At 41.8% G+C, this 12,302-nt stretch overlaps 1 protein-coding gene across 1 annotated transcript in view; it reads left to right on the top strand.

Annotated features, from left to right (window-relative positions):
* Positions 1-5,461: 5,461 nt before the first annotated feature.
* The window catches only part of LOC135551682 (hippocalcin-like protein 1), an 89,594-nt gene continuing 82,753 nt past the window's right edge, over positions 5,462-12,302 (top strand). The window contains exon 1 of the mRNA XM_064982860.1: positions 5,462-5,937. The gene's annotated coding sequence lies outside the window, so the exon portion shown is untranslated. The remainder of the gene's footprint in view (positions 5,938-12,302) is intronic.

Below are 12,302 nucleotides of genomic sequence, written 5' to 3'. Positions count from 1 at the left end.
GAGAAGGAGTTGAGAGAGAGAGGTGGAGAGAGAGAGAGAGAGAGAGAGAGTAGAGAGAGGGAGGTGGAGAAAAAGAGAGAGGTGGAGAGAAAGAGAGCAAGAGAGAGGTGGACAAAAAGAGAGAGGTAGAGAGAAAGAGAGAGAGAGAGAGAGAGAGAGAGGTGGAGAAAAAGAGAGAGGTGGAGAGAAAGAGAGAGGTGGAGAGAAAGAGAAAGAGAGAGAGAGAAGAGAAAGAGAGAGGTGGAGAGAAAGAGAGAGTGGAGAGAAAGAGAGAGGTGGAGAGAAAGAGAGAGAGAGAAAGAGAAAGAGAGAGAGGTGGAGAAAAGAGAGATCTAGAGTAAAAAGAGAGAGGTGGAGAAAAGAGAGAGGTGGAGAGAAAGAGAGAGAGAGAGAAGAGGTGGAGAAAAGAGAGAGAGGTGGAGAGAAAGAGAGAGGTGGAGATAATCAGAAAGAGAGAGAGGTGGAGAAAAAGAGAGAGAGGTGGAGAGAAAGAGAGTGGAGAGAAAGAGAGAGGTGGAGAGAAAGAGAGAGGTCTAGAGAAAGGATCTAGAGAGAAGAGAAAGAGAGAGATTCTAGAATCAGAGACCCTGGAGAAAAGAGAGAGAGGTGGAGAAAAGAGACGAGAAAAAGAGAGGTGGAGAGAAAGAGAGAGAGTCTCTTCTATAATCACTTACCCTGTCTAATGGATCTACAGTAAACTTCTTCTACAATCACTGTCTAATGGATCTACAGTAAACGACAATCACTTACCCTGTCTAATGGATCTACAGTAAGACAATCACTTACCCTGTCTAATGGATCTACAGTAAACGTCTCTTCTACAATCACTTACCCTGTCTAATGGATCTAAACGTCTCTTCTACAATCACTTACCCTGTCTAATGGATCTTAAACGACAATCACTTACCCTGTCTAATGGATCTACAGGATCACTTACCCAGTCTAAAGGATCTACAGTAAACGTCTCTTCTACAATCACTTACCCTGTCTAATGGATCTAAGTAAACGTCTCTTCTACAATCACTTACCCTGTCTCTAAACGTATCTAATGGATCTACTTACACTTACCCTGTCTAATGGATCTACAGTAAACGAATGGATCTACTAAACGATAATCACTGTCTAATGGAAAGTAAACGATCTTCTATCACTTACCCTGTCTAATGGATCTACAGTTCTTCTATAATCACTTACCCTGTCTAATGGATCTACAGTAAACGCCTTTCTATAATCACTTACCCTGTCTCTTCTACAATCACTTACCCTGTCTAATGGATCTACAGTAAACGTAAATCGTCTAATGGATCTTCTCTTCAAATCACTTACCCTGTCTAATGGATCTACAGTAAACGTCTCTTCTACAATCACTTACCCAGTCTAATGGATCTACAGTAAACGTCTCTTCTACAATCACTTACCCAGTCTAATGGATCTACAGTATTATCATATTGCAACGATATCCGCTGAGAGTCGGAAGCAAGTTCAGTTTTAATATAATAAACAGAACGTAATACAAAACAAGAAACACTAACAGCACACAGACGTGAAACAGAAACAACGATGCCTGAGGAAGGAACCAATGAGAGAGACATATATAGGGAAGTAACCAAAGAGAGTGACATATATAGGGAAGGAACCAAAGGGAGAGACATATATAGGGAAGGAACCAAAGGAAAGGACATATATAGGGAAGGAACCAAAGGAAATGACATATATAGGGAAGGAACCAAAGGGAGTGACATATATAGGGAAGGAACCAAAGAGAGAGACATATATAGGGAAGGAACCAAAGAGAGAGACATATATAGGGAAGGAACCAAAGGGAGAGACATATATAGGGAAGTAACCAAAGAGAGAGACGTATATAGGGAAGGAACCAAATGGATAAACATATATAGGGCAGGAACCAAAGGGAGGAACATATATAGGGAAGGAACCAAAGGGAGTGACATATATAGGGAAGGAACCAAAGAGAGAGACATATATAGGGAAGGAACCAAAGAGAGAGACATATATAGGGAAGGAACCAAAGGGAGGGACATATATAGGGTAGGAACCAAAGAGAGAGACATATATAGGGAAGGAACCAAAGAGAGTGACATATATGGGGAAGGAACCAAAGAGAGAGACATATATAGTGTAGGAACCAAAGAGAGAGACATATATAGGGAAGGAACCAAAGAGAGTGACATATATGGGGAAGGAACCAAAGAGAGAGACATATATAGTGCAGGAACCAAAGGGAGGAACATATATAGGGAATGAACCAAATGGATAAACATATATAGGGAAGGTAATTAGGGAAGTGATGGAGTCCAGGTGAGTCTGATGACCAACAGGTGTGCACAACGATGGTGACAGGTGTGCTCCATAACGAGTAGCCTGGTGACCTAGAGGCCGGAGAGGGAGCACACGTGATGTCCATGTCCCGTTGCAGGTGGTACTTTTGAATTTAGAAAATGTTCTGTTATTAAAATAAATCAATGTTTTGCTCCATGAATTAATCCAACAATTGTGTACGCTGCCGTCTTGTCTACTTTAAATCGTCTCTCACTGATTTCGAGATAATGTCACCTATCTGTATTTGTGAGTTGGTACGACCCAATCCAGGTGGGAGGGTTGCCACCTGATATTTCTGCTAGTCTGTTGCAGGCTTCTGGTAGGAAGAAGGTAGACTGCTGACAGTCTTCATTTTCCATCATGTCTTTCTTCCATGTAACTCAATAGTAATAGTTAGTTCACTGTAAAGAGTCTTTTCCTGGACATATTTTCATATTTTCTTATTTTCCTTGATTCGTTTGTGTGCTAATGTGAAGTCATCTTCTGAACATTGAACACCTTGCTGTTCAGCTGAAACAGTGTTGTCCACCCTGCCATTTCCATTGGTTTGATGGACTTCACTCTCTCACCTATAGTAATTATGGTGGAATATAATGTATATGTTCATATGTTTGTACATGGCAAATATAATACTTGTCATTTGGTGTATTTTATGTGTGTAATTTTCAATCAATGTTTCTTGCCATTGTGATATAACATAGTTAGTTTCATTGTTATTATCATGCATTTATAGACAATTATGACCTAATATTATGTAAATTAGGTCCGACCCAAAACTAATGTAAACTAACGCTTTGAACACACCGACAGCATCATTGCGCAAAAGAGTACATGTACCCAACAAAAGATCAACATTCACCATCTGCTACCATTTCTGTCAAGCCATCTCCAGCATACAGTTTGACGCACACATTTCGATAAATCCAACGTATGTACAACACCGAACGCACTGCAACTGCCTCTGCAACTCAATGCTTTCATGGCTAAGCAGCGTTTCATTGAAAATTAATGTAAATCTGGAGTCACCGAAATGCAAAAAAACACTGTCGGTGTGTTTCAAGCGTTAGACGCAAATAGCAACAATTTTAAAATATATATATATATATTTTTATTTTATTTTATTTTACCTTTATAGTCAGTTAAGAATACATTCTTATGCCATTCAGCACAGTGGCATTCAGGACAGTGGCAATAGTGGAATCCTCAATGTATCACACCGGGTCATCAACCTGCGACAGGGGAGAGGGACTACTACTTTCAGTAGGTGCGTCCCACGGTACTCCCCACAAGAAGAATACAATCCCTGAAATTGTATTTATTTTATTTTACCTTTATTTAACGAGACAAGTCAGTTTAAGAACTAATTCTTATTTTCAATGGTGGCCTAGGAACAGTGGGTTAACTGCCTGTTCAAGGGCAGATCGACAGATTTGTACCTTGTCCAGCTCGGGGGTTTGAACTTGCAACCTTCCGGTTACTAGTCCAACGCTCTAACCACTAGGCTACCCTGCAGGAAGGCCTACAGCAGAAAGAAGCATGAATTGGAACACTCCAGAATGAACTTTGTTAAGCTGTTGGTCAACGATCGGTTATATTCGATCGAGCCAGCAAATAAAATCAATTCACCTTTCCTCCGTTTGCTTTGGTCCCTGCGGGCTGTAGGTACATCATTGTTTAAATCCCTGCCTACCTCACATAATATGTCTACTGAGCCCCTCACTGCGAATAGAGCTTTTGGCAGCGGATGTGGTATGAGTGGGATGGTCACGACTTCACAACTTTCTCTCCATGACGGGGTCCCTGTAGGATTCTCTATAGGACATATACTACTGTAGAGTGTCTGTGGTTATATTATTGGCTGCCTCTCTAACTTCCCCTCACTTTGAAGTGACTGAAGGATTGATTAGACATTTACATTTAACATTTACATTTAAGTCATTTAGCAGACGCTCTTATCCAGAGCGACTTACAAATTGGTGAATTCACCTTCTGACATCCAGTGGAACAGCCACTTTACAATAGTGCATCTAAATCATTTAAGGGGGGGGGGAGAAGGATTACTTATCCTATCCTAGGTATTCATTGAAGAGGTGGGGTTTCAGGTTAGCAGCTGGACTTTTTTGATTCACCTTGCAAATCATACTGAGCCTAGAGAGGAGGACATTTCAGACAAGCCTGGTGATGATTCGAATATGATGGTCACGATTCCGTAGGTGCTGTGTGTGTGTGTGTGGTCTTCTCCTGGATTTATTGTTTGAACAGCTGTGTTTATGATAGGACTATATGACATTTCAGTAGCCTGAAATAGCATTTTAAAAAGGATGGATGAACACAAGTTCAATCAAACTGACACCTGCTCAGTAGCTCGGTTTCCATCCAATTGGAGGCAGATTTTCACGTGCATTTTCTAGAATTTGCATAAAGAAAATATGAGCATTTTCCCATCAGTGGTGTTTCCCAGCCAGGACACCCTGATACAATCGTATACAAATAAATGCGTGATGACGTCAGGCACACACAACGTACTTTTTTTTTTTCAAGCTTAAGTTTTTATTTACCGAATACAAATCAAAAGTTTCCATAGCATTTCCAACTCTACCATAGCTTTGCCACAAAAAAAACCGTTGCGTTAAATAGCAAATGTGCCTACTCTGTTCTAGTCTACATGATGAAATTATTGTGGATAAGAACCAGAAATGTTTTATTATATATTAAATATCCCAACATGTTAAACAGACACACGGTCTGTCGGCATTTATTATTATTTTTTTCCGAAAGGTACTGTTTCCATCACAGCTGTGGTGATTTATATATATATATCATATGACTTTATTCTATAAAATCTGATGAAACCTGATTATTGTTAGCCTATTGAATGCTTGTCATATTAATGAGATTATATTTCATTTTAACCCTAGGTGGCCTCATTGCATGCCAACAGACTGTTCATGAAGGGATAATGAAAATGATTTATCATAATATTTGTAAATAGCCAATAATATTCTAGGAGGAAATAGTGGTGCTCTAACTTTTGTCCATCATGTCCGGTGAACTGCATCCTCTCAAATCTACCGCGAGAGAGAGAGAGAGAGAGAGAGAGAGAGAGAGAGAGAGAGAGAGAGAGAGAGAGAGCTGCCTGCGCGCCCTCACACACAAACCGCTGTGCCAATAGGCGTATGACTATCTAATTAAACCGGTATCACGTAATCCCTCGGACCCCCCTCCCCCTCCTTAAATCCCCTCTACCCGGCTAAACCCAACTAGCTAAACCCAACTCTCTCTCTCTTATCCCGGTGGAAGCCCGCGCCCTCCCAGCCGTTAGCTGCCTCGCTCGGACTGCTTGTTGTTGTCTCACGGGGCTTGAGTGTGACGTTGTGACGGTATCATGGTTTGCAGGGCTCCGCCGCAGTAGCAGCATAAGAAGAGGAAGAAGCAGGACAGTAGCCGTGTGTTCCAAGCAGCCAGTCCGGACTCTCTTCCATCTCCTATCTATCGAGCGGAGGACGCAGCCAGAACAAGCAGAGCATCCCGTCTCTCTCGTCCCCCATCGCTACGCTCGGTGATCATCAGCTCGCGGAGCTCTCCGTTTGATAAAGGGTAAGAATTAACTGAATGAATGATGCTTGTTCGCATCTGCCTGAAATATTTATATCGGTTTTTAATAGTTAATGGTTTGACATCGTTGCAGGGGCTCTTTCTGAACTTGAGCTCCCTATATCGAATACAGCGTGTGTTGTTCTCTGAGATGTGCTAAAATAATCATGTGGCCAAATTAAAATTATTATGTTTTTTGTCTTGAAAACCCGTTGTTTTCATTATATAGGCCGAATGATAATCTTTAGAGTTTTTTTTCCTCGGAATTGTAGACTGTGCAATGCTTGGATGATAGCGTTTTCCATATGGCCTAGCTACAATATACTGTATGAAGCGGATTCATTTCGTGATTGCAAAACAACAAACAGATCATAAATATGATTAGCATTTTTATGTGACGAGCATCTATTGAAATGTGCTCTCGGGTGTGATGACAGATTGGGGGGTGTGACAGTAACAGCCACGATGCGACGCGCTTGGTGTACTCCTCGGAATCTCTCTCCCTCTCTCCTCTTCTCGTCTGAAAATCATCTCTTTCTCTTCTTCTACCCTCTTCAGACGATGTCATGCTGTTGTTTGGGAATTGTATGATTGTTTAATTGTTTAGGTAGGTAGTCTACAGTAGATCATATCACAGTGTGTGAACGCAGTGACGTTCAGAATTATGGTTTTAATAATTATACATGTGGCTCGAAGTCTTATGCTATCTTAATGATTTTCCCCATAGCGGAACGTCAATTTGTTATTCAGCCTATTCTATGTATTTGTTGACAGTGATATGGACCTGGGTCTATACTGTTGTAGCCTACACAATCAAAACATGAGGGGAAAAAAACATATTAAATATATGCTTCGGCATATACTATTTACATGTTATATGATATAAGCTTAATATCATAGCCTATTCTTGCCAAAGTCGATATAAAACAGCAGTATAGGTTATTTTATCCCATAAATGTGCTCTCTGGTCGTTTTGTCAGTTTACTTCTTCTCTGCCTGTTAAAGCCACGTCAGTAATGTTTTATGAGTCACGTAAAATCCCGGTTTGTATCATTTCATCGATACTTAAGAAAGATGCCGGTAGTGCTTACCGGTAGTTGAGTGGCACGGTGGGTGAGAGAATTTATGGAGCTGTCACTACCGATAGATGGCGGCCTATTTCACTTCATGCGCTATTCCAAACGCATGCGGGGTTCTGGTCGCATTACTTAAATTACATGTGAAAAATGTGACTGTATGAGCTGCAAGGAATGTCATCTGTAGCCTATAGGAAAGGAGGTGGACAAAGCTGTCCTTAGCACAGTCATCTCCTATGTGGCTTGATGCACTTCAACAGAGTACTGTCTTATCTGCTATGTGGCTTGATGCACTTCAACAGAGTACTGTCTTATCTGCTATGTGGCTTGATACACTTCAACAGAGTACTATCTTATCTGCTATGTAGCCTGATGCACTTCAACAGAGTACTGTCTTATCTGCTATGTGGCTTGATGCACTTCAACAGAGTACTGTCTTATCTGCTATGTAGCTTGATGCACTTCAACAGAGTACTGTCTTATCTGCTATGTGGCTTGATGCACTTCAACAGAGTACTGTCTTATCTCCTATGTGGCTTGATGCACTTCAACAGAGTATTGTCTTATCTGCTATGTGTGCAAATTAGGGTTAAGAGCCTTGCTCAAAGTCACACCAACAGATATTTCACCTTGTCAGCTCAGGTATTCAAACCAGCAAGCTTTCAGTTACTGGCCCAATGCTCTAACCACTAGTCTACCTGCCGCCCTACACGAGTACACACACATATGCATACACACACAAGAGCACACGCATGCGTGCACACACACAAATCACTCACTCTTGCCCAGCGGCCGCTCCACGTCTCCCACTCTACCAGGGCTCTCTCTCTCTTTGTAAACCCCATGACAGAAGACCTTGGCTTGGCTAGAGAGGCAGCTTAGCCAGCCCTCCCTCTGGTACAGCACACTGCTTCTGGATCTATGGCTGACATGATGGATGAGTTTGGTAGTTGGGGGTGTCTTGTTGGGTGCTTTGATCTTGAAAGGGTAAACACAGTTGGAGTCACTAGCGGGTACATTTTAAGTTAATGCCTTAAAAGAGAAGTTCTCACTATGTTGCTTGCTTAAAGTTCCTGTTTTTTTATTTTTTTATTTACATTTACATTTAAGTCATTTGGCAGACGCTCTTATCCAGAGCGACTTACAAATTGATGAATTCACCTTATGACATCCAGTGGAACAGCCACTTTACAATAGTGCATCTAAATCATTTAAGGGGGGGGGGGGGTGAGAAGGAATACTTTATTCTATCCTTTGAAAAGCAAACATTTCAGTCTACCAGCCGATGTTTCAATTAAACTTTTTGCAAGCAAGCGAGGTGTGGGAACTACTCCTACTGCTCCTGTCATTGGGCGTACGGGAGCAGATGGGAGCAGGTCCTTGTCATTCTGCTGTTATGATCAGATTGTCAAAAAAATTGACGGATACATCCTGAAAACTACTGATCATGATGGGGGGGACTCCTGGACAACAGTTCTGATGGGGGGGGACTCCTGGACAACAGTTCTGTTTGGTGGGGGGGACAACAGTTCTGATGGGGGGGGACTCCTGGACAACAGTTCTGATGGGGGGACTCCTGGATAACAGTTCTGATTGGGGGGGGCAACAACAGTTCTGATGGGGGGACTCCTGAACAACAGTTCTGATTGGGGGGGGACTCCTGGATAACAGTTCTGATGGGGGGGACTCCTGGATAACAGTTCTGATGGGGGGACTCCTGGATAACAGTTCTGATTGGGGGGGGGGCAACAACAGTTCTGGTGTGGGGGGACTCCTGGTCAACAGTTCTGATTGGGGGGGGGGCAACAACAGTTCTGATGGGGGGGGACTCCTGGACAACAGTTCTGATTGGTTGTCATATTGTTCATTTTTACTTTGACCTGTCCTGTTTTTAGGCTCTGTTGTATCATCCCCGCATGTGTGGTTCCCACTGTGAAGCATGGAGGAGGAGGTGTGATGGAGTGTCGGGGTGCTTTGCTGGCGACTCTGTCAGTGATTGGTTTAGAATTCAGGGCACACTTAACTAGCATGGCTACCACAGCATTCTGCATCGATACGCCATCCCATCTGGTTGGCGCTTAGTGGGACTATAATCTGTTTTCAAAAAGGACAATGACCCAACACACCTCCAGGCTGTGTAAGGGCTATTTGACCAAGAAGGAGAGTGATGGAGTGCTGCATCAGATGACCTGGCCTCCACAATCATTTAAACTCGACCCAATAGAGATGGTTTGGGATGAGTTGGACCACAGAGTAAAGGAAAAGCAGTCAACAAGTGCTCAGCATATGTAGGAACTTCTTCAAGACTGTTGGAAAAGCATTCCAGGTGACTCCCTCATGAAGCTGGTTGAGAGAATGCCCAAGAGTTTGCAATGCTGTCATCAAGGCAAAGGGTGGCTACTTTGAAGAATCTAAAATCTAAAATATATTTTTTCATTTGTTTAGCACTTTTTTTTGGTTACTACATGATTCCATGTGTTATTTCATAGTTTTGTTGTCTTCGCAATTATTAGAAAATAGTAAAAATAAAGAAAAATCCTTGAATGAGTAGAGTAGGTGTATCAAAATTTTCGACTTCTGCTGTATAACAATACAAATAAGTTATTTGTTAGAGTCATGGAGATGTTTTTATAATTCTTAGAAAGTCCTAGAAAATACATATTGCCTATTTTCATTTCCATTACAATATCAATATTACAACTTTATTATTTATTATGATTAGTAATATTAGTTATAGTCATTACTAAAGTCTAGTTACAGCTTCCGTTGACAAAGTAGAAAAACGAAAGCGATTATAATAATTTAAACAGGTCACAGGTCACAGGTCAAATGACTTGCTGTATTTCTCAACACAATGAACAACTGTAAAGGATGAATTGCATAACGAAAAAGTATATTTGAAATGTACATTTTATTATGTTACTAGTTTTCTGCTTAGCAACCAGAGCAATACTGCCGTACAAGTGGTGCTGAATGCACGGACAGTATAGATATTCTTGAAAAAAAATACAAATATATATTTTACAAAGGTAAGGGTTATAGAAATGGCAGAATATGCTCTTTCTGATACTATATTTAAATTCAAGTGTTTTACCTGCATGTGACTCTGAAGGAGGATTTGATAAAGAGATGCTCCTTTCCCTGCATCTGTAAATTACAACATGCTCCCATCTCTTCATGTACTAGATGCTCCCATCTCTTCATGTACTAGATGCTCCCATCTCTTCATGTACTAGATGCTCCCATCTCTTCATGTACCAGATGCTCCCATCTCTTCATGTACTAGATGCTCCCATCTCTTCATGTACTAGATGCTCCCATCTCTTCATGTACTAGATGCTCCCATCTCTTCATGTACTAGATGCTCCCATCTCTTCATGTACTAGATGCTCCCATCTCTTCATGTACCAGATGCTCCCATCTCTTCATGTACTAAATGCTCCAATCTATTCATATACTAGATGCTCCCATCTCTTCATGTACTAGATGCTCCCATCTCTTCATGTACTAGATGCTCCCATCTCTTCATGTACTAGATGCTCCCATCTCTTCATGTACTAGATGCTCCCATCTCTTCATGTACTAGATGCTCCCATCTCTTCATGTACTAGATGCTCCCATCTCTTCATGTACTAGATGCTCCCATCTCTTCATGTACTAGATGCTCCCATCTCTTCATATACTAGATGCTCCCATCTCTTCATGTACTAGATGCTCCCATCTCTTCATGTACTAGATGCTCCCATCTCTTCATGTACTAGATGCTCCCATCTCTTCATGTACTAGATGCTCCCATCTCTTCATGTACTAGATGCACCCATCTCCTCATGTACCAGATGCTCCCATCTCTTCATGTACAAGATGCTCCCATCTCTTCATGTACTTGATGCTCCCATCTCTTCATGTACCAGATGCTCCCATCTCCTCATGTACTAGATGCTCCCATCTCTTCATGTACTAGATGCACCCATCTCCTCATGTACTAGATGCTCCCATCTCTTCATGTACTAGATGCTCCCATCTCTTCATGTACTAGATGCTCCCATCTCTTCATGTACCTGATGCTCCCATCTCTTCATGTACATGATGCTCCCATCTCTTCATGTACTAGATGCTCCCATCTCTTCATGTACTAGATGCTCCCATCTCTTCATGTACTAGATGCACCCATCTCCTCATGTACTAGATGCTCCCATCTCTTCATGTACCTGATGCTCCCATCTCTTCATGTACATGATGCTCCCATCTCTTCATGTACTAGATGCACCCATCTCTTCATGTACTAGATGCTCCCATCTCTTCATGTACTAGATGCTCCCATCTCTTCATGTACTAGATGCTCCCATCTCTTCATGTACAAGATGCTCCCATCTCTTCATGTACTAGATGCTCCCATCTCTTCATGTACTAGATGCTCCCATCTCTTCATGTACCTGATGCTCCCATCTCTTCATGTACATGATGCTCCCATCTCTTCATGTACTAGATGCACCCATCTCCTCATGTACTAGATGCTCCCATCTCTTCATGTACTAGATGCTCCCATCTCTTCATGTACTAGATGCTCCCATCTCTTCATGTACCAGATGCTCCCATCTCTTCATGTACTAGATGCTCCCATCTCTTCATGTACTAGATGCTCCCATCTCTTCATGTACTAGATGCTCCCATCTCTTCATGTACTAGATGCCCCCATCTCTTCATGTACTAGATGCTCCCATCTCTTCATGTACTAGATGCTCCCATCTCTTCATGTACCAGATGCTCCCATCTCTTCATGTACTAAATGCTCCAATCTATTCATATACTAGATGCTCCCATCTCTTCATGTACTAGATGCTCCCATCTCTTCATGTACTAGATGCTCCCATCTCTTCATGTACTAGATGCTCCCATCTCTTCATGTACTAGATGCTCCCATCTCTTCATGTACTAGATGCTCTCATCTCTTCATGTACTAGATGCTCCCATCTCTTCATGTACCAGATGCTCCCATCTCTTCATGTACTAAATGCTCCAATCTATTCATATACTAGATGCTCCCATCTCTTCATGTACTAGATGCTCCCATCTCTTCATGTACTAGATGCTCCCATCTCTTCATGTACTAGATGCTCCCATCTCTTCATGTACTAGATGCTCTCATCTCTTCATGTACTAGATGCTCCCATCTCTTCATGTACCAGATGCTCCCATCTCTTCATGTACTAAATGCTCCAATCTATTCATATACTAGATGCTCCCATCTCTTCATGTACTAGATGCTCCCATCTCTTCATGTACTAGATGCTC

The sequence above is a fragment of the Oncorhynchus masou genome, chromosome 13, assembly GCF_036934945.1.
Source record: "Oncorhynchus masou masou isolate Uvic2021 chromosome 13, UVic_Omas_1.1, whole genome shotgun sequence".
Classification (NCBI taxonomy): domain Eukaryota; kingdom Metazoa; phylum Chordata; class Actinopteri; order Salmoniformes; family Salmonidae; genus Oncorhynchus; species Oncorhynchus masou.
This window is presented reverse-complemented; position numbering and strand designations above follow the sequence as displayed.